Genomic DNA, 26,553 nt, shown 5'->3' on the forward strand with positions numbered 1-26,553 from the left:
GAGAGATTATCTTCTTAACACATTATTTATTTAAAAATAAATCATAAATATTTATACTTTATTGTATTGCTTTTCAATTATTTATTGCAACATTGCAAATGTAACCTTTATTCTATCCCTTATTTATTTTGATATTTAAAGCAAACAAATTTATTTGTTTAGTGTAAGTAGGGATTTATTGATTTACAAAGCAGGATTTGTATTAATCTCCAAGACTTATAAAAAAAAACAATATTTTTTATCACTGGCTGTGTCTCTGTCTAGAAAGGCTTTAGTTCCATAAGAAATTCATCAAAATCCCTAAAGTTTCTAGTATGAAAATTGAAATCAGAAAAGTTTACGCAGAGACGTGCTGAGTATATGTCCGCGCTATACCGCCCCTCATGTTGTTTCCTTGGAGGGACCAGAATGACGAGACTCATTATGGTTATAGCTGGTGTTATTTTGCACTGGAAAAATCTGTAAATACCAAGATAAACATAGACAGAACAAAGTAGCAAGATCTCCTTACTTATAAGCCAAGGAGAATAGATCTGGCTTGAAACATGAGAATGCACCTTTAAAATCCACATAGTTAGTGGAAAAGAAATGATGGGATTAGGTGAGTGTGGATGAGGAGTGTGAGAAGAGAAGAGAGCCCGTCTGTCATTGCTCCCAAGACACAAACCACACAAATATTGACAAATATGTTTTGATACAACAAATGCTTATTGCTTTTTCATAAACATTTTTCATAAACTCATATGGATTCATGCATCTAATTATTTGATGCCTCAAAGAGGCCATAAGCAGCATCTGGAGAAAATGATGCCAAGAAATATGACCTGCTCATTTCAGCAGCTGGAACTGAAACAACAGTGGATTGTGAATAATAGTACGCCTGTGGGCATACAATTATTGGATTGGGAGGGCATGCAGGGATCAATGTTAAATTCTCCTACTGGAGTCATAAGTCTTCCTTTATTGTGCTTTAATGCTGAAAGAAAGAGTCAAAAATCTTCTATATATGCACTGTCAAAAAGAGGCCTCATGATGTACAAAGCGGTGTAGAAATCATTTTCCTAGAAGAGAAAGTACGCTTCACAAAAAGAGACATACGTTCTTCCTATGGAAACAGAGAGAGAACCACTCCTCTGGAAAATTTAGACTGGTTGGGTAGTGATTTACTATAGAATATATGTTCATCAAAATGTTACGATTGCTATGATTAGTAACAATTTTTTTTCTAGGAAATAAAGACCTTCTATAGATGGAGGTTTCCAGATTATGTAATAATAACTACACTGGCTATAAATGAAAGGCATAGATCGAAGACAAAGACGGAGAGAGAAAGAGAGAGAGGGAGAGAGATCAGGAAAGTTGCTGATTGAATAATGGAAGGAGAAGATGGTGAAATCTGCTCATCCTGGGAAACTTAATACAGGAAGCTCAGGATTCTGAAGTGTTGCCACTTAACTAGTCCTGTTTCCTGTTATTTGGATAAACAGTACCTTCATCTTTAATACTGCTTGCCGATTAGGGTTGAGAATAAGAGTTGTACAATATTTGTGTCTTTCTTCGATATGTGTTATACCTGTATAATGCAAATAAGGACAAATGGGTAGACATATCAAGCCTGAAGGAGCTATGCTCACTGTGGAAACTCACACTGACAGTATCAGCAGTGCGTGTGGGGGCGGAGGGTGGCGGTGCATCATCCTATCATTTTAGGGCAGTACACAGATAACTAGCAGGACCAGATGTCATGGTCTAGGAAGCAACCTTGAGCTCTCTGGCTTTTAGACTGCATATTAGGCAAAGTCCAGACCGTTCCCTGGTAGAATCAGAACCAGGATGAAGTAGCAATTTTAATGGTAGAATGTTGACCCCAGCTCTACCTTATCAGCCAGAGTTATTCTTAGCACTAGCTCCTCCCTTGGAGTTGGGGGGAAGGCTGAGGTTCAAGTCTCACAGTTGACCAAGCTCATAGTTGCCTTAAACACTGATTTCCCTGGAGCTCTGCAGGAGGTAATTTGTGTTTCTGGGAGGCCAGCATTCGAGAATCAATCTTGATAAGTTAAACTTACCTCTCATCCTGTGAAGTTCTATAAAAGTAATTTATGTAAATCTCTTCACCCATTCATAAGACTTTTGAAGCACATGATATAGATTTAAGATTTCACTAATAGAAAACACAATATTTAGCAGCATTGATTCAATGGTTTCTAGATAAAACCGGCAAGACTTCTTCCTTGGGCTCCCAAATTACCATCTTGCCTGAAGATGACTCTCCATTTTTACTGCTTCGTTTGAGTGCCGGCCTTCCTTATAGTTAATGTTCCAACTAAACGGAAGGTTAAAATTGTGTTCCCCACCTCCTCCCATTTATGACTGCAATTGACTTTGGTTGTTCTTCAATTTCCCATATTTTCTCCCTGATCCTCAGAAGCATAGTGAGCGCACACACATTTTAAAAATTTACCTACTGTAAAGTTGGAGGCCTCATTTCTTTTCTTTGATGGTGACTATCTTCTGTCTTCTTTCTCAGGAGTCCCCTCCTCTCTTGCTTGTAGACAGGCAGAGAGTAAATTCCCACCTCCTTACGGCCTGGCCCCCTCTGTGCACTGGAACACTTCCCGGAGTGATCCAATTCACTCCTGGAGATGCTGCGCTGTGTCTGCACAAAAAAATGGTTGATGTGAGCTTTGTCCCAGGGCTAGATAGAAGCTCTGAAATCCATTAGTTATGTGACCTTGAATAAATCCCTTCACTTTTTGTAACATAATTTCCTTTCATGTCAAATAGAGATAATAATACATATTTCTTAGGATTGCTGTGAGAATTATATGAGATACATAAAACATGGACTTTTCCTACTACAATGCCTGGCCCATAGTAGATTCTGAGAAAACATGAATTTCTTCTTTATGTTCTCCTTATAAATGTACCATAATGATTATCTTTATGTTTTCTGTAAAGTACACAGCAAAGAGATAGGGAATGAAAGATTAAGATAAATCTAGGAATATAAATAGCCACAGTTGGAATTCCAAGAAACAAGGGGAATTTTTATCTCATACTTATCAGAACTTTCTAGCTAGTCTTCAACAAGTAATAGTCCACATTCAAGCTGTCCATTACACCACAGTGCTAGAAGAATGTTTAAAGGAATTCATTTGTAACATGAATTCCAAATATATCAAAATAAAAGATGGAAGTTTATTCTGCTTTTTCAAAAAAAAGACATATATACACATGTCAAGGTTTAAACTCTTCAAGAACAGAGGCTATGTCATATTCACCTTTGTTCCCTGAGTAAAGATTTCTGGAAGAATATATGACTCCCTGCTGATGTCTTTTATGTTCAGAAACTACTAAAGCTAGAAAGTAAGTGGTCCCCAGTCTCTTTTGCTGGTATTCTTGAGAATCATAACATCTCCACTTTTCTTCAGTTTAAATAAAGCCAGGCTTCTCAAACTTGATTTTTTTTGAAATTATTTGATCTCTTTTTAATCATTTTAGAATGTCCATGTCATCAATAAACTAGAGAGTATATGATTGAGAAAAAGTCAAGGAGGTTTAAATGATAATTTTTTAACAACTTTTTGTTCTTTGCATTTTCAGCAGCAATGTTTTACTGAGAAGTAGTAGCTGCTATTTAGAAATACTACTCTAAGCTCACTGTGATCTCTCAGTTATCTTCTATAATGCTTGCATGACTAACATACATTGAGTCATGAGTTAAAATTCCATTTTAGACCTAGCTTCTCCTGCCTGTACCTTAGAGTGGAGAAACAGAACATGCTGGAGACACACTGTGTGGTTTTGTCCCTGGGGCGTGGGCTGTCCTCATATTATTGAGCAGGAAATTAGTTACTTTTCCCTTTTGTGGCAAAAGGCTTCATTTGAGAAATATTTAGACCACTCTGACTGTGATCAAACCACAAATTAAAACGACTACCGACAGAGATGGCACTAGAGTGAGGCCAGTGAGGCCCTCGCCTCTGGCAAAAGTTTAAGGGATGCCAAAAACTCAGTAATTGAGACAATAGTTCAATATACAGTTTAAAAAAATAAAAATGAATACAAAAGCTCCATGGTGAGCATTGGTATTTCTGATTTTTTCCTTTTGTCTCAGGCTCCAGGGTATGCCTTACTGATTATCTCTTTATTAAAAATTTTGATATTTTGTTTATCATGGAGTTTTTGCATTTATTTAATTTTTGAAAATAGTGTATCAAGACACTCTTTGTCCTGACTGGGTTTTTGGTGCCCTCTTACGCTTGTTTGCCCAAAGTCAGTGCCCCTCTTGCCTCACCCTCTTTCCAGCCTTCCTGCCTCTACAACATGCAGAAAACTGTCAACACGAATGCCAACAGAATAAAACTCGAGAGAAACACAAGGGAAGCAACTCAGAGTTGCACATGTGGAGCATTGCAGACCTGAACTGAGGCAGGAAGTGGTTAGAAGTTCCACAGCATAGAACTCAAAATGATTTAATTTGAAGTAGTACATGGAAACACATCAAATGTGCTAGGTGCATCTTAAGCTCTCTGTACTGTCTGTTGTAAGCTCTGGTTAGCTATTATGATTAGTATTGGAGGCTTTACAGCTGATTTAGAAATTCCTGTACTTTATTACTAAACCTGCATCCTTTCTAACATGTCCAATAATCTTGGGCTGGGCCAAATTATAACAGTTCAGTGTGTTTAATATTTGTTTCATGAAATTTCTTACGTATTTTTTTTTATGAAATCAATTACTGCATGAGTTGGTTTAAAGAGAATTTTGTCAAAATAATTTTCCGTCCTCCTCCCACATCCAATGTTCATTCAATTCGTCCCTTGGAGAATGGCTGGTATCTGCTTTTCAGTAAATTCCATGAAATTCAAGAATTGTCAAAACTATCAGAAATATCTTAAAGTGATATAGTTTTGTTTTTCTTCTGTATTTTTAAAATACAAACAAAGTTGATATTTTGGAAAATGAAATGTACATTTTCATACTTTTGATAAAGTTGTTTTCAATTTAAACAGGAGTAAGGACTGGATTAAGTTAAATTTAAGCACCCAATTCCAAAAATGATCAGAATTTGTATTTAACAATTAAAACCATATATTTTTAACTTCCAGAACTTTTTTCTATTTTACAGAATAAGAGTTCTTCTAGCACTATCACACTTTCTGAAATTCACCTTTAAACTTGTGTTACTTACAAAATTGGGATCCTGCTCCAGAGAAAGTTGGCTGTGACAGAAAATCTATAAGAGAAGAGAATTCATCGAACCTTGCCAACCTTCGAGCAGGCTTTTCCTTAGATGATTAAATATCAGCCAGAAAAAGTGGAAACTAAATTGTCCATTCACTTAAACTCAGATTGTAAATCTAAAGTGGCTCAATAAACCAATTTTTCTTCCTCTTCCACTATCGTCTCCTTTCAAAATTACATGCACTGTTGAAGGCCCAACACAATGTCCAATTTCCATGAAGAAAGGAGAAAGTAGTAACATTTTGTTGATACTAGATCATGTGCTAGGAGCATGGCAGAACCCTGTAGTAAGTGATGTACCCACAGACGTGCTTTTATGACAACTCTGGGGACAAAATGCTACATGTCTTACCCAAGTTAGTAAATAATAGAGGAGAAATTCAAGTCTAGATATCTGAAGTTCGTGTTTTCTTCTAACAACATCATGACCCAACTGAACCTAATTAATTCTAATTATTCTCAAAACATTTCTTTATTTAAACCTGCTTTGTATCAAAGCCAATAATTTTCAAATAATAGTACTCATCACGGGGCAGTGACTGTGCCTGATAAGATCTATTTCTACTACTTATTTCACAATGTCCTGTGTGTGCTAAGTTCACAATGAACACCCATTTTGGGAATAAATCCTTAAGGAGAGAATTGTATTGCCAAGGTACCTTTAGAAATCCTTTCTGTTGGTGATCAGCATTTTCATAGAGAATAGATTCCCTCTTGGATCCAAAGGTGGTCTCAACTTCTCTCCCTCCTAGACAAAATTGGGTAAACTCAACCCATGGTGACTTTGTGACGACACCCAGAGCAACAGCAGTGCATTCTTGACCCTCTTTCTCGATAAGCTCCTCTTGTATAAATATTACACCTTCCCCTGCTCCAGTGCAAAATTACTTTCTTGAACTTATGTTAACTTTCTGGAGGTACATTTCAAAACTACGCACTCCTTTTACGTCATCTTCCTCCTTTCCCTTTTTAATTCCCGTACTCCAATTCCCTCTCTTCTAACTCTCAACACACACCCAGCTCATCTGATAAAGCCTATGTCCTAAGGGGAGGATGAAAATCTATTAAGTTGAAAACTTAATCTCATATACAAATAAAAGTCTTCAAAAATATTTTTAAATTTACCTCAATTTTTGCTAAAACTGATATATGAAGAAATCTGCTTTTGTTCCAAGTGTTAAGATAAATCTGTTTTAATATATGGGAGATGATCTATGCTGGCTTTGAAATGAACCCGTGAGATTAGACCTTAGATAGTACTTATTGATAACTTCAGGTTTTAAGCATTATTTCAAAAGAAGACACATGACTCGTCATCTATTATTGTAATCTTAGTGGAATAAGAATTCTAAAGGACTGGCGTTATTAACCTATTACTTGTGTAAGTTACCATGACTCATTTTTAAGATCAAAAAACTTTTATAATATATTTTACATCCTGACTGTGAAAATCTAATTAAGTAGACCATGCTTCCCTTTTAAGTAATCTATTTAAATCCATTTTAATATTGTGGAACTTTGTCCTTTCACTCTCTTTTTAAAAAGAGGGGGGTTGAAATTAGAAAGATTAGACATATAACCATCTCTATGTACTTCAAAGTAAAAAGTCCCTTTGCTACTAAAGGAGTTGATGAAAGTTATTCTCTGGATCCAAACGAGCTCTGTGACAGGTAATGAAATTAATTTGAGTAGTCAGATGAGGAAATTAAGTATTTCATGGATACTAAGGCAAACATCTAAAATTACTCTAAACTGAGAAAACTTTTTGCAAGGAAATGTCATTTTAAAAATATCATTTCTCTTAAGGCTTAAATGTCTTCACTGCAAACATAGAAATATATGAAGTAAAAAGAATGTCCTTAAAATCCTTTTTTATTTTAAAGTATTTAGGTACTACGGTCCATTTTACCTCATAAGCTTAACAAAAGGACACCTGCGTAAGTGAAAGAAGATCAATGCATACGGCTGATTGAAAACATATTCACGTACTAAATACATTATCTGCTTGAACTCTCTTTATTCATGGTCTTATTAAAAAGATAAATATATTTAAATGATTGAAAATTTTTAATCACCAGGCTAATATTTTTGAATTGTCAATTTCAATAAGAACTTATAAATTAAACCAGAATTTCTTCCTCTTCTCTACATCTGTCCTTTGCCCACAAAAATTGACATTTTTAAAATATTATAGGGGTCTGGCCCAGTAGCACAGCAGTTAAGTTCACACATCCCACTTCAGCAGCCTGGGGTTCGCCGGTTCAGATCCCGGGTGCGACCCACACACTGCTTACCAAGCCACGCTGTGGCAGGCATCCCACATATAAAGTAGAGGAAGACAGGCAGGGATGTTAGCTCAGGGCTAATCTTCCTCAAAAAAAAAAAAAAAGCTAAAAATATTATGGAAAGAATTCAGATAGTTCTGGAAAATATACTTTGTGATTACTTTCAGGAACTAACAATTAAATAATGTGAGAAAATGGACATGTTTATAAAAATTTTTGATTTCTGTTTACAAAAGAAGGAAAAATGAAAAGTCTTTTAAGGACATGCTGGAAATGTGTCACAGTGTAGAGAAAGATATCCTTTTCATACTTGATTCTTTAGAAATCTTCCAATAGGCTGCTTGTCTCCAGTGTGCCAGATAATCTTCCCAGAGAAAACTGCCTGCCTATTCAAAATCCAACAGGCTTTTCTGTCATTAGACAAACTGAATCCCAAACGAAAATAACATGCAACTAAGAAAATTAAAAAATGGTCCTGGTGGCACAGCGGTTAAGTTCACACATTCTGCTTTGGTGGCCTGGGGTTCACCAGTTCAGATCCCTGGTGCAGACATGGCACAGCTTGGCAAGCCGTGCTGTGGTAGGCGTCCCACGTGTAAAGTAGAAGAAGATGGGCACAGGTGTTAGCTTAGCGCCAGTCTTCCTCAGCAAAAAAGTTAGGCTTGGCAGCAGATGTTAGCTCAGGGCTAATCTTCCTCAAAAACATAAAAATAAAAAAAAAAACTTTAATTCTGAAAAAATACCTTTGAATTCATAACTTTTAAAGATATTTACAATTTTCCGTATCTTGGATTTTTTTGGTTCTTGAGACCTGTTGATCTTACATGAGCCATAAGACACATTGGAATAAATACAGGCCTCTGAAAGACACAAACGAAAGCAAAAAACCTTGGAGATAGATACATATAGATATAATTTATTGTTTTTTTATATATCATTTCTTCTTCTAAAACAGATAAAGTAGTGGTTAAGAGCAAGGACTCTCTGTCAGGTGAAACTTATTCCAGATCTCAGCTCCTCCATTTACCTAAACTTATGATCTTGGGAAAGTTAATTTTTTTAAGCCTCTGTTTCTTTGCCACTTAAAATGGAGATAATAAAACATAGTTGACAGTCAGTTGTCTGAGACTGAGAGACGAGATATACAAACAGACCGTGACCAGACTGTATTTGATAAAAGGACTCTGACCAACAACCTCTATAGAGACCAGCCCAGGATGATCAGGACTTTGTCCATAATTGCCAGTTTTCCTATTTTTTTGCCCCTATTTTCAACTCAGGATCAACCATAGAAAGCCAAATATGCTCCCAAACCAATGACATCTTCTAGTTAGTGGGCCTCCAGCTCTCCCATTCTGATGGCCTCCAATCAGAGCAGACCGGAAACCTTCCTTTTTCTCCATCCTAATGCTTTCCCATTCCTCTGCCTACCTTTGAGTCTCTCCTAATACCAGTGGCAGTGGCTTGCTAAGTAGCAAGCTCTGTGGAAATCGCCTCTGTTCTCACCTGGGCGGTCTTCATTTAGTTCCACAAGATTCAGTGAGAGAATAACCGTGAAGATACTAGTCCTACACTTTTGGGATATGATTGCTCAGTAAATGGACGGAAATGCCTGTGGCCTGGCTGGGTCTGTATTCACCTTAATTCTGCCGAAAGTGATGTTTCCAACATGTTTAACATTTTATATTGTGTTTCAAACATTTTGGCACGCAGATATTCTTGCTCTCTGCCAGTGTGCATGCACACTGACTATCTGGAACTAGTAAAACAATTACTTTCATTTAAAAAATACATTTTTGAGAGTAGTGAGTCTCCTGTCATAAAAATCAGGCAAATGATGGCAAACGACCTCTCCAAGATACTGATGAATAGGATGGGAGGTTGAGCTAAAACAGGCACATCAGGATGACCCAGTGAGCATTTAAAGAATACAGGCCATTTGGCCTCAAATATAATCTAATGAATCTGAATACATAGTGGCTAGGATCCAGGATTAGGATCATTAAAAGTCTTTCCAGGTGATTTCAACAAGACTAGTCTGTAAACAACATTGACAGACACCTAAATTAGACGATTTTTCCATTTTGTCAAATTTGAAATATAAAAATATCATCCCCTGGGCTGGCCCCATGGCCGAGTGGTTGAGTTTGCACACTCCGCTGCAGGCGGCCCAGTGTTTCATTGGTTCGAATCCTGGGCGCGGACATGGCACTGCTCATCAAACCATGCTGAGGCAGTGCCCCACATGCCACAGCTAGAAGGAACCACAACGAAGAATATACAACTATGTACCGGGAGGCTTTGGGGAGAAAAGGAAAAAAATAAAATCTTTAAAAAAAACTCCCCATATTACTGTGTTAAAAACAAAAAAACCTAGAAAATAAGGTAAATTTCAGTTATGTCACTTAATTAGAGAATTCTGTGTTATTAAGATTAACATCAAAATATAGTTTTCCATTCCAATCTTACATCCTCTAGACTGGAGAGGCGATTTGCATTCCAGACGTCAGGGAAAACAAGACTTTTAGTGTGAGCTCAGGCTGCAGTTATGTTTTCATTCACACATACAACAAAAATTACGGAGAACCTAGTGAGAACCAGGCACCATCCTCTTGAATTCCCTCACACGCTGGAGTCATTGCTCTGTGAACACTGCCTCTCACTCCTCAAATCTCCTAAACTCTTCTCTTTCCCTGGCACTCAGCCTAGGAGAGAGTAGATTACTTCAAAAAACTCTTATGACTCAAAAACTCTATTTTCTATGATGATAAAAAATACGAGTGAGGAGGACAATCTACACTCAGGCAGGAACTCTGCCTGTCTGGGGCTCTCTGGGCTTGTTACTGGGTCACTGCACAACAGACAGGAAATGGATAGAGTAGATGCTTTCAGCTCTGACTCATTGTGGTGTCCACCTTTCTTTAATGTAGCTGTGAAAATGATTTGCACATACTTTACTGTTAGGATATCTGTGAGGGAAATTCAGAATCTGTGTGCCAAACACATAGAGATGCTAAATGGAGTGGAAAGCATTGCCAATGCCTTGGTACAGCTTCTGAGAGAGAGAGAGAAAGTGATGATGTGGCTTACGTACAATAACAGATGCCCCTATGAAAATATTGTAAGCAATTTCTCATTTAGCCATCTGTGCCCCAACTTGCTTAGGAGGAAACTGGCATTTACAAAAGGATTTACTCCATTTACTAAGGACTGGCCTCAAGGTGCTTGCATTTATGCTGCCATATATGCCTCAGGATTCTAGTTGTTTATTCACTCAGCTGCCATGGTCAAATCACTTCGTTTGAGATAGGTTGCTTCAATAAGATCAGATAGAGGTTCTATGTTTCCCCAACTCTCTCCATCAATGTAATAAGACGCTCTTGTTAATTGCATGTAGCCTCAGCTTACATACCAACTCCAAATGATGCAGAGTAGCAGCCTGGACCACAGTGTTGAGAAAGATTGTGAGACTAAGTCTTGACTCAGCAGAAAAGAGCTCCATACAAGGTGAATGTCTTCTGTGGGCCTGGGGTCAGCATGATGACATCTTCTTACAATTGTCTGTTTACATGTCTATCACCCCACAAGTATAAACTTCTGTAACACAGAAATAATGCTTTATTCATCTCTGGATCATCATTTACAAACACAGTGCTTGGCCTCGAGCAGTTAGTTGATTCGTGGTGAACAACTGTTCTTTGCTCCTAGTGGACAGCATCAGAGAGTGGCAAGAACTGCAAGTGGTCATCAGAGTGTATTTCTGTTCCTTCCGAAGGTAAAGTCTATGGTGATGATTGAAATACCACTCCTAGTCACTGCCACGGCCAGCTCCACCCAAAAGGCCACCTCCGCCTCTGAATGGAAACTAACAGCTATTTTAATTCCTTCATCAATTCCCCAGTTTTCTAAATGAACTGTTACAAATTCCTACCAAGAATCAATGAGCCTATGCTTCCAGTCTTTTGGCTTCCCTTGGAATAATAAATTATAGAAAATTAAAAAATAACCCTATTACTTGATTTTTAAAAACCTCTTTCAAGCCTCAAATGGGTCACATAGTTTTGCAATTTAATTAGTCGTTTAAATACTATACAGCATTAATAAATTAATAAAAATGAATTAGTTTAAATAATAGGCATGTATTTTTATATTTTATATGTCTATATTCACACATTTATATATATAAATTAGAGAACCTTGGTAAACAGCCATTTATTTACATTTTATTTATCATAAAATGTTAGTAAATTTAGACTATAACTTTCCCTTATAGAAACTGTTTCTTGGATTTTTCTCCTGCCCACACCTGCGTACATTTTTATTATTTTTTTTCAGTTTGCGCTATTAAGAAAAAAAATAAAATAAAACCCAAGTCAGTCATTTTTGGCTTTTCAACAAACTCTAGGAGAGGGAATTAAAATGACTAAAATAAAGATGTGCAAGTCTTTGAAATTCGTTAAAGTAACTCTATTCACCATGGGAGTGAGTCCTTACATCTTGGTATTAGTTAATGAGATTGAACTGATCAAACTAAAAGCCAGGAAAGCACTGATGCCTGGCCGGCTTCACTCACCCCCAAATTGCTTTCTTCTCTACTAGCATTTACTCCTTCAGTAAGCATTTATTGAGTGCCTGTTTTATATACAGAGCACTTCGCTGGATTTAAATAATTCTACGCCATGGTCTGTGAGCTCAAGAGACTTCCAATCCATTTGAGGGAAGAGGACATATGAAGAAAAATGAAGATAATACAAAAAAAATTAAAGAGGAGTTGCCATCTAACAACTGGCTTGATCTATAAATCTTGGGGTCTTCCTTTACACTGTGCTCTCCTTTTTCTGTCCTCACACCTCATTCAATAAATCACCAAGTCTTGTCAACTCTGCCATCTATATATTTCAAAAAATCTCCCACATCTTCTCATGTCAGTTTCCATTGCCCTGTCCTTATGCTATTTACACTGAACGGTTTTGAGGACAATAACATTGCCTTTTTTATATAATTCTCACGGAAGCTGATGCTATACATAGTGCACAATAGGTATTCAGGAATATCCTTTAAAAAACAGTTGACACAAGACAGAGGAAAGGCTTGAAAATGAGGCTAAGGAACTGCAGGGGGTATTTATTTTGTGCCTAGTGTTTCCCAAGAGCTGGGCACACATTAACTTAATTCACTTCCTTGGTCCCTTTGAAGGGATAGTCAATTCTGTCAAAAAAGAAGCTGACTTGCATAGACATGCAGTAGCTTTCAAATCACAAAACTGCGAAGTAACGGAGCAGGAATACAAACTCATGTCTCTACAAATTACTCTCCCATTAAACATTGCCTAAGGTGTTTGGTTTTATTTTTTCTGAGAATATTTTCCCTGAGCTAACATCAGTGCCAGTGATCTCTCTTTTGTTTTATATGTGGGTCGCCACCACAGCATGGCTGCTGACAAGTGGTATAGGTCCGCGCCCGGGAACTGAACCTGGGCCACTGAAGCAGAACATGCTGAACTTAACCACTAGGCCACAGGGGCTGGCCCTAAGATGTTTCATTCTTATCCTAAAGGAGATGGGGAGCCAGTAAATATTTTTGAGCCAGAAAAAAAAAATGATAACAGTTGTATTTTAGAAAATTTAATCTCACAGCCATGTGCATGATTTTGAACAGAGATCTTGAATTCAGGAAGCTACAAGACTAATGCAGTGACCAAGGAAATTGTAAATAGTGTCCAGGTTAGGATAGAGCCAGTGGAAATTAAAGGAAGGAATAACTTTTGCCATAAATTATATATATTGCAGCTCATGTTATATTTATGAGAAATGCTGGTTCTTTTTCCACTGCAGAGAAAGAAAATATTTTTTAAAGAAAAGAATTACCTTCTGGAAAACATCAGTCAAATACAAACCCTCAAAGGTTTTTCAAAAACATTCATGGTGCTATTTTCCTAGTTTAGGAAATGTGCTGCATTTCCAAGCCAATTTCTGACAGTGCTGTAGCTCTCCTTCTATGTCCTAGAGTAATTCATCAAAGTAACTGTAGGCAAAAGAACTTAAAGATTTGGTGTTTCCAGTTTCATTAGCTCACAACAAGCCCCACAGAAAGCTATAAGGAAAGGCAAGCCAAAAAATTGAAAGATATGGCTCCCTGATAAGATATTTCAGGCTGACCCGGTGGTGCAGCGGTTGAGTTTGCAAGTTCTGCTTCAGTGGCCCGGGGTTCACTGGTTCAGATCCTGGGTGTAGACCTATGCACCACTTGTCAAGCCATGCTGTGGTAGACGTCCCACATATAAAGTAGAGGAAGATGGGCATGGATGTTAGCTCAGGGCCAGTCTTCCTCAGCAAAAAGAAAAAGAGGAAGATTGGTGGCAGATGTTAGCTCAGGGCTAATCTTCCTCCAAAAAAAACCAGATGTTCTTTAGGTATCCTTGAAGAATTACTGAGTAGGACACAGTTAGGAAGTAGTTGTTGAAAGGCTTAAAAAACATGTCAAATAAAAGGTTCATAAAAGCTGACCTGATTCATTGTCTCACACACCTTACAAGTTCTTTGTAAAGCAGACATCTTCTCTTGAGTTCAAGCACCTTTTAAAAGTGAGAGTGCTCATTGCTAGGCTGTAGATGGTCTTAATAAGAATGAGAGACAAAAAGCTAAGAATGAGGTGATGCAATCTGAAAGCTGTAATAATAAAATAGAAACCAGAAATTCCAGGAAGAAGAGATATAGCCATCAGTATAATCAAAGCACCTATGAAAAGAATAGAAGATCCGGGGCTGGCCCCGTGGCCGAGTGGTTAAGTTCGTGCGCTCCGCTGCAGGCAGCCCAGTGTTTCATTGGTTTGAATCCTGGGCGCAGACATGGCACTGCTCATCAAACCATGCTGAGGCAGCGTCCCACATGCCACAACTAGAAGGACCCACAACGAAGAATATACAACTGGGAGGCTTTAGGGAGAAAAAGGAAAAAAATAAAATCTTTTAAAAAAAAAAGGAATAGAAGATCCCTTTTGTAATGTTGCATGGCCAGAACAGGGTAAATGCGATAATTTACCATTTTGGGTATTCAAGAATCATTAAAATTAAATGATGACATTTTTTACCTACTTTACATTATTTGAAACTCTTTTTAATATAAAAGCATAACTCTGAAAGTGTACTAAAAGCCATTGAAATGTACATTCTAAGTGCATGAACTTTATGGTATGTAACAAATATCAGTAAAGCTTTACAAAAACAACAAACTGAACTGAAACAGACTAAAAAAAATTATATGAAAGAAATATGACAACAGCCAAAGGAAAACAACTTTCAGTTTGTGAGAAAACTTGGTTTTACAATAAGGGAAATTTTCATGTGAGAATTAGTTTCATGAAAAGTAAAAGAGATACATATTTATAGCTAAGGAGAGACAAATTGTGTGTACTGAAATATTCATTTCAGGTCACCCCTAATGGCAGAAAATAGGAACAACCTAAATGTCTAAAACAGAAATGTGAAGTAAGGATATTATTGTATATACACCAAATGACTTCCCAGAGTCAGTCCTCAAGACTGTCTTCACTTCTGACACCAACTGTAAATTGAAGGGTTCCCAAAACTACCCTTGGGAATAATTCACTAGATGGTCTCACAGAACTCACTGAAAACGGTTATACTCACAGTTAACAGTTTATTATAGGGAAAGGATACAGATCAAAATCAGGCAGAGGAAGAGATGCATAGAGCAGGATCTGTGAAGCTTACACATAGGAATCTTTTGTTGTTTTTAGGATGTGTTAACCTCCTGGCATTGATCTGCGATAATACACGTAGAATATTGCCACCCAGCAAAGCTCTCTGAGCACAGTGTCCAGAGTTTTTATTGAGGCTTCATCGTGTAAGTGTCATTGATTGACTGATGTGCCCAAGTGCTTGATCTCAGCCTCCAGGTCAATTGATTCTGCATGACCCAAAACCCCCACCCTAAATCACATGGTTGGTCTTTCTCACATGGCCAGTACCCACCCTATGATCATCGGATGTGGCCAGTCCCACTCTAAGATCCAGTGTGATCAGCCCCCACACTCAACAAGACACTTCTGGTAGGTGTGACAAAGATTACCTCCTAGAAGCTGAGGGCAAAAGTCAGACTAACCTCTCTTTGCTGAGGCCAGATTCTTTACTACACAATGATAAATTAAGTATGTAGGTGGGGAAAAGTAAAATATGAAATGATTCTAAGTGTTTGAGAAGGTCCAGAAGAAAAAGGAAAACAAGAAAGATGATTTATTTGTAATAGAGTTGAGAAGGTTTTCTTCTTTCTTCATTATTTTAATTTGTATTTTTGTTATGCTGCTCTTATAGTAAATATTTTAAGTGCTTTGAGTGTTTCAAAATAAAAGTAAACAACCTAAAATAATAAAAGTATTTTGTACGGGTGTTCACCTTTCCCTATTATTGGTTAAAATATCAGTTTTCGCTGCTCCAATGTGAGCTCATTGAGAACAGGGGCAAAGTCTAATTCATCTCAGTATCCCTAATAACAATGTGCCCCCAAAATAAAAGTTACTCACCAGCATTTTGTTAGATAAAGACGTGATTAAGAGCATGAACTCTGGATCCAGACTGCCTGAAGTTGCTTCAGCTCTGCCGGTTACAAACTATGGAAACTTGGGCAAGTTTCTGAATCTCTCGATGCTTTGGGTTTCTCATCTATGAAATCGGTATAAAGAAATGCCCACCTCACAGGGTTGTTGTAAAAAATGAAATGTCCTGGTACATGTGAAGTACACAGAGCACAGTGAGTGTCCAATAAAGGTTGCTCCAAGTAGCGGAGGAATGAAAGCTCTTCAAACCTATGAAAATCTCCTTCTCACAAATACTCCACTTGCCCTTCCAGATTTCCTGAAATTCCTTACTATTCTTTCATGTTATACAATATTTATGTCAAATGGTCCTCACTTTGTGTTTCCAAGTCTTAGGGGAGTGTTGTATCACATGAGAAAATTTTAACGGCAGGAAAAGAGGTGCAAACTTTTCAACTGGGAGCCTTTAAGTGGACCATCAGAGAGAAGAGGTTGGGTTCCAGAGGGCACAGGCAAAAAGGCTAGGGGGAGAGTCCACCAAATAGATTTGGGAATTGGGCAACAAAAAGAAGGGAGTCAAAATGAAAATGGTCTGTTTCACCAAATGGCTGGGAATCAGCCCCTGGAATTAATTTTCACACTAAAAAAATATTGGTGAGGCCTTAATTCTTACCTGGTCTATAACAGGCTGAGTCTAACACCTTCATTTTAGATTTGCCACACAAATTCACATGGATTATTCCTCTGATGTGCTTTGGAATGTTGGAATTGTTGACATAAAGACCCCTTACTCATGAAAATCCAAAATAATTTGATGTGCAACTTAATTCAACTCAGTGGACATCTGTTGAGTGCCTCCTGATGGCAAAGCAGTGAACTTAGTCTTCTGGCAGATGTATAGGGAGATAAGTCATGGGTGCTGCCCTGACTCTTACTTTAAATATACTGTTGTAGTTTATTCAAAGCTGTAGAATTTTAGGTTGATAAATGTCCATCGTTATTCCAAAAACTTAGCAAAACTTTGATGTTCTTTATAGACCAGGGGATGTGTCAGAAGACATCCCCTGGCACAGTTGAGGTGTGGACATAAAACATGAAAAGTTAGAAGGAGAAAGTATCAAAATAAATATCCTCTTACTTTGTCCCAAACATAGAATATTATCTGCATTTTCTAACTCCTTGTTAACTTGTCATGATGTTTCTTATAGAGATAGAAATATGTATAAATCATGCTAAAAAGGCACAAACAATATTCCTATAACAAAGAAACAATTATTCTGGGTCAAATGCACTGATATAGTTTCCCTCATGCCAGTTTATTAATTGGTTCATTATTTTGTATTAAAGTAGAGGTTTTGGCTCAAATACTGACCTTAAACAAATGGCTAAATCAATTCCATGTGTGTATAATCAAGCAGTGTTGAGCATTTAATACGTGCAAAACAATTCATTAGATCTTTATTGAATATAGCACCAGACACTATGCTGGGAGCTACAAATCAAGACATGATTAAGATATAGTCAGGCCTTCAAGGCACAAATAGATTAGTAATGGAAGTGGTCATACGACAAATATAGTTTGTTAACAAAAGTCTGCCATAGATAGAGTGAGGGTAGGAGGATACATTTATCGGTTCTGGGCCTGTCCACCTCTGCAGCCAAATCTCTTTTACTCTGTTCCATGCTCTCTGCATACCACTCATAGGAAAGAATCAGAGTAACATTAACGAGGCATGCCCTCACTACTCAGTGCCTTTGCACATGCTGCTCCTCTTCTTGGACGACCTCTCTTTTTCCTTATAGTTTTTTCACCTAACTTAACCCCCAGTCATTTGTCAAATGGTTTTTGTCTCATTTCTTAGGGAAGCCCTCTCTGATAACCCCAGACTGCTCCAGCTGCTCCTCTGATGTACCTCTAGTGTCTTTTGTGCTTTCCTCTACCCAGGCAACATCTGACTTCCTTGTAATTGTCGATATATGTTTCTTTCTCCTAAAGTTAAAAGTAACTTGAAAGCAGGTTCTGATTTTTACTTAACAGTGTGTATTCAGTGACTAGCAGGTTGCCTGGTGCATTGTAGATAACCAAAGTTTGTTTATTGAGTAAATGTACCAATGAATCGATGAAGTTAGGAATAAACCTTTGCAGAAAATTCAGGAAAGATTTCATTCAATTACTTAATAATTATTCTGTTCCCACCAATGATTAAGTCAGGTGCTGTGTTAAGTAATGGGATGCTAAAAAGATAAGGCTTAATAGACTCTGTCCTTTAAAAAAAGAGAACAGTTTAAAGAGATGATGGATAAATAAATAGAGGCTGAAGTGTTGAGTTCAGGGTGCAGGGTGATGACTGCTCTTTTAGAGGAAGACACAAGCTGATACTTCATCAGAGGATGAAGTAACTCCTCTTAGGGGTGGGATGGGATGAGAATTCTTCCTATAGAGTTTTCCTCCGATCTGGGTCCTGACTGTCAAGACAGTGACGGTGGAGCCATTCAATCAGATACATACAGAATGTGGCAAAGGTGTTTAGCTGGGGAAGCTGATGAGTTCATATGGAGTGTCAGGTGCATGTCGGACAAGATGGAAATTCAAGAGAGCATGAGGTTCTGGCAGGGCATATTCAAGTTGGGACTCAAATCTTAAACAATTGGGCATCTTTTTAAAGAAAAAGAATACAAAATTAGCAACAAAAAGAAATGCTTACATCCTTATTCTTAGAAAAAAGAAGTCAAGAAAATCAAAATTTTAAAAAGTTTACAAGCACCATAATATCACAAATCCTTTCAGAACAAAATGATTGTTTTTTATTATTTTCTGTTAACTGCCTGACATACTTCTGTAATGTTTTGTTCTTAGATTTTTTACGTCATGTTCCTTGACTGCCACTTCATAAGATCAACATTTTGTAATAACATTTTACAGAGAGAAAGAGAAAGATAGACCCCTCTTTCCTCCAACAGAGTTGATTTTTTTAATTATCATCGGTTAGAAGAGCTTCTTCCCTCCTTGCACCCCTTCTTAGTGTCATGTTTCTAACTTCCTCCGTGGTTGTTGACACAGCCAGTGCTTCTTGCTTAGGGAGCAACAGCTTTGGCATGGACCCCATTTTGCTCACTATTTCTTCAACATTTTCCCATGTCCCTACACCCCGACCCCAACCACATTCCTTGTGGGGAGCAAAGTGTTCATGAAACCTGGGTTCTAGTGCTACCCAAGCAGAGAGTGGAGAAATAACTCATTCAGTCCCTCTTGGGGACAAAAGTGGGGCCCACATGCACAAGGAGGGCCTGAGGGTAGGTTGCTGCAGGGAAGGTCATGTCGCTAATACTTAGAACCATGCACAGTCCCGGCATCACCACCAAAGTGAAGAGAGTGAGCTCAGCCTCCGACTCACAGCTGGGGCTCCTGCTTTTCCCTTTTGCTCCAGGTGGAGAACACTCATAACCTTAGAAGGAAGCCTTTGCAAGTGAGCAACTCAGCAGTTTAAGCACCTTCAGCTCCACAGTAAATGCACCTCTGGGTTCTCGAGCATAGAAAATAAAGTACTAGTTTTCTGTGGCATACACACGAACTGTGAGGCATGATTCCCTCTTGGAAGAGTTGACAATGTCATTCAGAAAATCCAACGTGTCCGCTTGCACATAAAACAGCCGGTTGTGATTTTGCTCAGGCAATAAGTCATAAACATTAGATAAATATCACAATCAATGCTGTAAGAGGAAGGAGATATCATTTCACACTTAGGTGGACCCAGACGGTTTTGTGGGGAAGATAGAACTTTAATCAAAGTCTGGATCTCCAAATAGAATTTGAATAAATTTACGTAAGGAAAAGGAATTCCGAGTATAGGAAACAATGTGAGCAAAGAAGGGAAGGTAGGAATCCAGGGTAAGATGAAATTAACTTGAAGTAACTACACATAATTTTTGGAAGTCGTAGAAACAACAACGCAAAATAGTGGCTATGTGGTCGTTGCCAATATTTATGAGGAAATGGTTTACTATCCTCCAGTCGTACATGAAATAGAGGTCATTAAGTTTTCATCTTCAGGTCAAATAAAAGCAGAAGGAGAATGACTCCCTTTTCCAGATAGTAAATCCAAAAGACTGAATTTATAGAAGCAGAAGAAAGAAGTACAGAATTGAGCTCCCTTGCAGTAAATCCACCTGCACTATTCTGGCTGTGAAAAGTTATTACTATTTGTGGTGGGCAGGACTTGCAGCTTTGATCCCCGAGGACATTCTGCAAAAGAAAGACAATTTGGTACATCCCTTTTGGGGCCTGCAATGGAAATAAAGTAGAAAAATAAGTTTTCGCTCTCTTGCTGCCTAGCTAAATGGTAAAATAAAAACCAGAAACTGAACTAACTCGTTACATGCATTTTCAAGCAGTTCATAAATAGTGGGCTGAATGATATGGGTGTTTCATATTCAATACAATTGTATTAAAAGAGGAACAATAGGTATTCAAATTTATAGTGATTATATTTTCTCAAAACATAATTTCCCATCAGAAAACCAAAAATCTAAATAATTTTTGGGGGGGAAAGGGAAGCAAGAGAAGAGTACGTGTCAAAATGAACTATGTTCTCCAATCACTCCCAAATTATATTACTCAAATTTCATCACGTCATTCACAACTCCAGCATCAAGACTCATTTTTCTTTCCCCATCATCAAATTTAAGTTGTGTAGAAAAGGTGATCCATCTCAAAGTGTGATAGATCTATGTTTAGAAAATGGGATGTATGATAAAGGGAAAGAGCCTCATCTGTGTCCTATTAAAACTCCTAAAATTTCTCCCCAAGTGCTAAAACTTCAAATATGGGATTATTCCTCAACCCGTATTTGATTTCACCCATCTATGTGAATCAGGCTGCCATTACTGTTTTTCTCTTCTCCTCTGCTTCCTTTATTCTAATTGCCTAGCCTCAGAGAAAAGAGGTCTGTACATGTTTCTAATATATTTTATTTAAAAATTTACTTTTCAAGTACTAATATAAATATCAGTATTTGTTAACTTTTCCAAAGGTTGCTTTCTGCCAAATGAATCCTTAAATGGCATCTCTTGGGCATAAACTTTCTTCTTATAATCATGATAGGTAACATTTATTGGGCATTTACTATGTCAAATATTGGCTGAATTTGTTGCTGTTTGTGCAGACAAGGAGATTCCGATTCATAGCCAGCCTGTGGACAGCAGAGCGGAATCCTGCCCAGTCTTCTTGCACCATCCTCTCACCCTCTGGTGCTGTATCAGACAATGCTCCACTGCTATTCACAGGGTTTTCATGGCCAATTTTTTCAGAAGTGGGTGACCAGGTCCTTCTTCCTAGTCTGTCTCGGTCTGGAAACTCTGCTGACTAAACATAGTACGTGGATTATGTTGTTTAATGATCACAACAAACAAATGAGCTAATACTATTATTGTCTTCTTTTCATAAGGGACTGAGGCACAGAGGTTTATTATTTAAAACCCAGGCAATCTGACTCCAGTGTCTATGTTCCTAACTAATACCTTATCTCCACCCGCATAGCCCAATGGTATGTACAGCGAGGGCTCTTGCTAGAAGCACAGTGAAGTGCAATTGAAATTCAGGGATAACTATTATTTTGGAAACTCAATTCTTCATAGGGAAGCAAGAAAAAAAGACTTAGTTTGTCATTTTAATCACAGGCATCATTCCTTTCTCCAAGGAAGACTAGGATTTACTCAGCCAATATTTCCTGAATGTCTCCGAGGTGAAAATCATACAGTGTTAGAGAATATTTAGTTCTCATGATTGCTGGAGAAAAGAGGCCCAGGAGTTTCAGAACTTTGCTAAATTTGCATGCAAAAATTTGACCTTAAGTAGATATGTGTGCTTTTCTGAGTAGAATGTTCAAGGTTGTCATCAGTTTCCAAGATTAATGACATTCCCAAAGGGATTAATAATGCTTGTTCTGGGGACAAGGGACCAAGGAAGACTGGTTTGGGACCAGGCCTCTTAGTTCTAGGCGAGAAGAGTTCTGTCAAGTTGCATGCCCCGAGCCAGCTCATTACTATCCGGGGTCCACGTGAGGTGGGAGTTTCTATCTCTATAGAGTTGTGAAGTGTGATTTTTGCCCAGAGCCTTGGTGAACAGTTGAGGATTCCAGACACAGTCCAGCCACCTCTCTAACCCCGCTCTGAAGGCTCAGCCAGCAGTACAATGCATCTCCGGGAATGATCAAGTGACTGGAAACCACTGACGTTGGCACAGTTAGCTCTGATGATATCATTGTTTTATGTTTTATTTTTCTTGTGACAGAAACTTGTTCAGTGTGTTGAGGGAGAATTAAAAATAAAATCCCTTGTTAACCTAGAAAATTCTTTTCTCAAACGTAGAAAAGAAAGAAAACAGTTTTATTATTGAATAAACATTAAATCAGACTGGGATATATATCAGAAGTAATCTGCTAATGATATTATAAAGACAGAAAGAAATCCCATCCTTTGTGTCCCACCAAGCGGATATAATCCAGCACATGCATGTTCTCAAGACTAACGATAGTTTTTCTGTTTGGAAGAAGACCGGACAGAAGTACTTGCTACACATTCTCTCATAGTTCAGCCCAAATTCACCTGGAAATTGGGGTGGCCAGCTAGGCTAGCTAATTGCTTTTATCTGAAGAAGTAATTACACTTCTGTATCTCTGTGACAAGCAGGTGGTTAAACCTGGAGCAAGGTTTCTGGCTAAAATTCTGCAGCCAAGGAAGAGGAACTCAGCTTCCCTGATGTTTACATTTCAAAGAGATGGCTCCTAGGCCTTTAAGAAAGACTTTCCTGGATTGTAACACTAGCTTATATATCCTTTAAAAAGACTCTCTCTCTCAAAGGGACAGAGAAAGGATTTATAAATAGTAGGTTTATCAAGGAAATGTTCTAAGGAAAGGAGTGGAAAAAAGGTCTTTTTGACTTTTGGCATCAGGGAAAATTCTAAAAAAAACTAACTTACCCTTACAATGGTAAAATAATTCATTTGTAGGATTACTATGTTAAGGAAAACATGGGGCATTGGCTTCACATGTGATCTTTAAAATGGAATATTTTTCTTGCATCCCTTGAGATAACAGTTTTAAGAGCTAATGAGTTCAATATATGTTTCTGGTCCTGTTTCTAGAAAGCAGACTCTGGGACGGAAATTCATGCTCAGGGCATTTAATGAGGAATTCATAGGATCAGCATCGTGGAGGAGTGATAGAAGCAGGATTTGGCAAAGGGAGAATGTGAACTGTGGAGGACGCAGCTCTGTTGCTGAGAAGGCCCTGCATAGTTGGCATGCACAGCGGCAAGGAGGATGGACCTTTGTAAGGGGACGCACACTGAGGAATTATATGTTGACTCTCCCCCCCGACTCCCCCACATCTCAGAAAAGGGCAATTTCCAGAGACGGACTCAGTCACCGACCATCTGCAGAAACCAGCGCTTCTGCTCCAGAGGAGTCGGGGAGCTGGACAACACACCATAACACCCACTGCAGTGTGTGACATTTTCTTTTTTGAAATCTAAATTCTACTGTATTTCAACACCATTCTTGTGTTTATAAATTGTATGAGTCACTGTGTGGGTGAACAATTTTAAATCGAAGAATTACTAGAGGATTCGTGGATATTCTCTGTGCATTTCAGGCAGAAATGCAGAAAAGTAGCATTGGGTGGTTTGAAAACCAGGCTGCCTCGATTCAACTCCCAAGTCTGCATCTTTTAAACTCTCTTTCCTTTCTCCCGTCCCTCCCAAGAAGTCTAGGAGGCCCAGCCGACACATTTACAAATCTCCTCTGTGGGAAGTCCCTTACTCTCAGTGCTTGAGGTGAACATTAGCAGGATTACATCCATAGCTTGGCATGGTTATTGAAGGGTTTTTGAGTAACAAAGCATTCCAAGTGATGAATAGCAATATACAATTTAATTATGTAGTTTGCCAATTCTAGTTCTATCTATTGTGCAGCACCTTAATAAATGAGTCCTTTCAAAGAAGGTTACAGTATGTGTCCAGCATTACTCTATGTTGAAAAGAAAATTTTCTTACCTGTGACCTTCACTAATTTGTAGTTATACAAACAATAAAAATGTTATCTTAGACTTTCACTACTGAAAAGCCTTCAATGGCTCTCTTTAGGCTGCAAAAAATGTCCAAACTCTGATGCAGAGCTAATTGGCATAGATCTTAGATCCATGCAAGGAGCACCTGCCCATGTCAGTGAGCTTTAGAGGACACCGTATGGCCTCCTCTGGCTGTACCTTGTCCCCAGGAAGACAGTCTTTGTGACCAAGGTGCTATGCCCACTTACAGTCCTTGTTTCTGCATTCCCCACCTTTCAGATCTTGCTTTAGAATGTCTTGCCCAATGGTGACCTGTTTCCAGGGCCTAGGCATGCCTGACCTGGACCAGCTCTTGACAGCAGCCAGCACCACAGGTGTGTGCACCTGGACACACCTTTACTGTATTTAGGCTTTTTTTAAACTTAAATTACAACTTCTAAAATTTTTAATGTATGATCTGTAAATCTTCATTTGTACTTTCCTCATGCTTCACAAATACGGAAGGCAGACCTGCTTCATAAACAAACCCCTAGTTTTCAGCCCCATCTTTTTTCAACTCTCTCTCTTCAATTGCAATGTGCACCTGAAACACACTCAACTTACTTCACTGCTGACGTCTTAAACAAATCATTCTGTTTCTTATCTTTCTATGTTTGCATTTGTCTCTGTGAGTGATTTTTCTCTCTGTAGACTGACTGGTCACGCCCCAGACTCTATTCTGCCTGTCCACTAGGCCAATTTTCATCAAAAAAGCAGTTTAAGGGGGCTGGCCCCGTGGCCGAGTGGTTAAGTTCACACGCTCCGCTGCAGGTGGCCCAGTGTTTCGTCGGTTCGAATCCTGGGCGCAGACATGGCACTGCTCATCAAACCACGCTGAGGCGGCATCCCACATGCCACAACTAGAAGAACCCACAACGAAGAATATACAACTATGTACCAGGGGGCTTTGGGGAGAAAAAGGAAAAAAATAAAATCTTTAAGAAAAAAAAAAGCAGTTTAAATATTGCTCCTTGGTGAATCTTTCTCTTGTGTCACTGTCCCCGGCTCTCCCTCACCTGGGGCACTTACATACTCCTTTTTCTTTATTCTCGATTAAAAATATTAGCAGCAATGAAACTGTATTCTAATTGTTCGTTGAGACAGGTACTGTTTCTTAAACATCTTTCTAACAGCAGAGTCTATCATAGTATCTCATGAAGAATATACACTTCAAAAACATCTGCTGATTGAACAAATCTCTAAAGTGTTCAGTAATGTAAGCATTTCTAGAATTGGAAAAAGTAGGACAAAGAAGTATTATCTTGTGGATTTGAATGTTGAATATGTTCTCTCTCTTATTTTAATAGTCCTAGATTCATGAGTATTTGGATTTCATATATATAACTCGTATGCATGAGTAGCTATTGAGGCATAGAGAATTCAATGACTAAATTCAGCGTAGTAAACTTATAGCAATGAATCAAGGAAAGGGTGTTTATTTCATTCTGTGATCAGAGCCCAGTGACTGAGAGTTTTTTTTTTTCTTCTAAATTTTCTTCAGGTTATTGATAAAGTTAAAAATATATGTTCTTCATTATTTTTATGATAGTGAGAGGGATAAATACTAACAGAATGTTTCAAATGGAGGTTGGGGACATACAATCCAAATGCAGTTGAAGGATGTTTGCTTCATGGCTGCCAAAGATAATGCTTAAACCTCCATAATTTAGAGAGTGTTGTCTACTTTTATTCCATAACCTCGTATCGTTTCCTTAGAGAAATTGCAAGCTTATCTACTCAGACTTGGCTATTACGAAGTAAGTACACAGAACTCGATCAATACAGACAGTTCATGTGCTGAGACAGTTTAGAGTCCTGGGAAAAAAAAGATACTGCAGTAAAAAACGGTATCAATCTGTATCTTACATATAGAAAAGAATGATATAAGGGTTAATGCCAAGGTTTTTGTAGACATATAAATCAATCTCCTTTAAATCATAACATGTAAAATTCTTCTCAATCGTATTTAATTTAACAAACAGAACAACAGAGTAGCAACCACCAGTCACACACATATCTATCATTTGATATTAAAATAACAATGGTTTTCTCTTCATTATTCCCATTTTCATTTCACTATGCAAAATATAAAATAAAAAATCCATTAAAATCATGAATTTTAGAAAGGCTTTATTTTTTGTATTTTCACTGGCATCTTTGAAAAATAAACTTTTGGTGAAATTTTGTGATGCACAGCAATTTTTGAAAGAGGAAAGAAACTTTTGCTGCCTTCTTTACTTTCTACCATTTTATATTTTATAGATGAAAAAATCTATGGCTGGAATACATTAGCAACTTGCTCAAATTCACAGCTAGGAAGCTTTAGATCCAGAAATTGAACCTAGCCAACTGGCTCAAGACCTTG

General features: G+C 38.0%; 1 long non-coding RNA gene across 11 annotated transcripts in view; it reads left to right on the forward strand.

The window, feature by feature from the left end:
• Nucleotides 1-24,080, forward strand: part of LOC103558898 (uncharacterized) — a 116,014-nt gene extending 91,934 nt beyond the window's left edge. For 8 of the 11 annotated variants that reach the window (XR_011541271.1, XR_011541277.1, XR_011541274.1 and 5 more), the window contains one exon: nt 5,132-5,402. This is a non-coding gene — a long non-coding RNA (uncharacterized lncRNA). Of the gene's footprint in view, nt 1-5,131; nt 5,403-23,227 lie in introns of those variants that run through there. The other 3 variants (XR_011541276.1, XR_011541281.1, XR_011541287.1) reach the window with 2 other exon arrangements.
• Nucleotides 24,081-26,553: the final 2,473 nt, after the last annotated feature.

Source organism: Equus przewalskii, chromosome 6 (genome assembly GCF_037783145.1).
Source record: "Equus przewalskii isolate Varuska chromosome 6, EquPr2, whole genome shotgun sequence".
In the NCBI taxonomy this organism is placed as follows: Eukaryota; Metazoa; Chordata; class Mammalia; order Perissodactyla; family Equidae; genus Equus; species Equus przewalskii.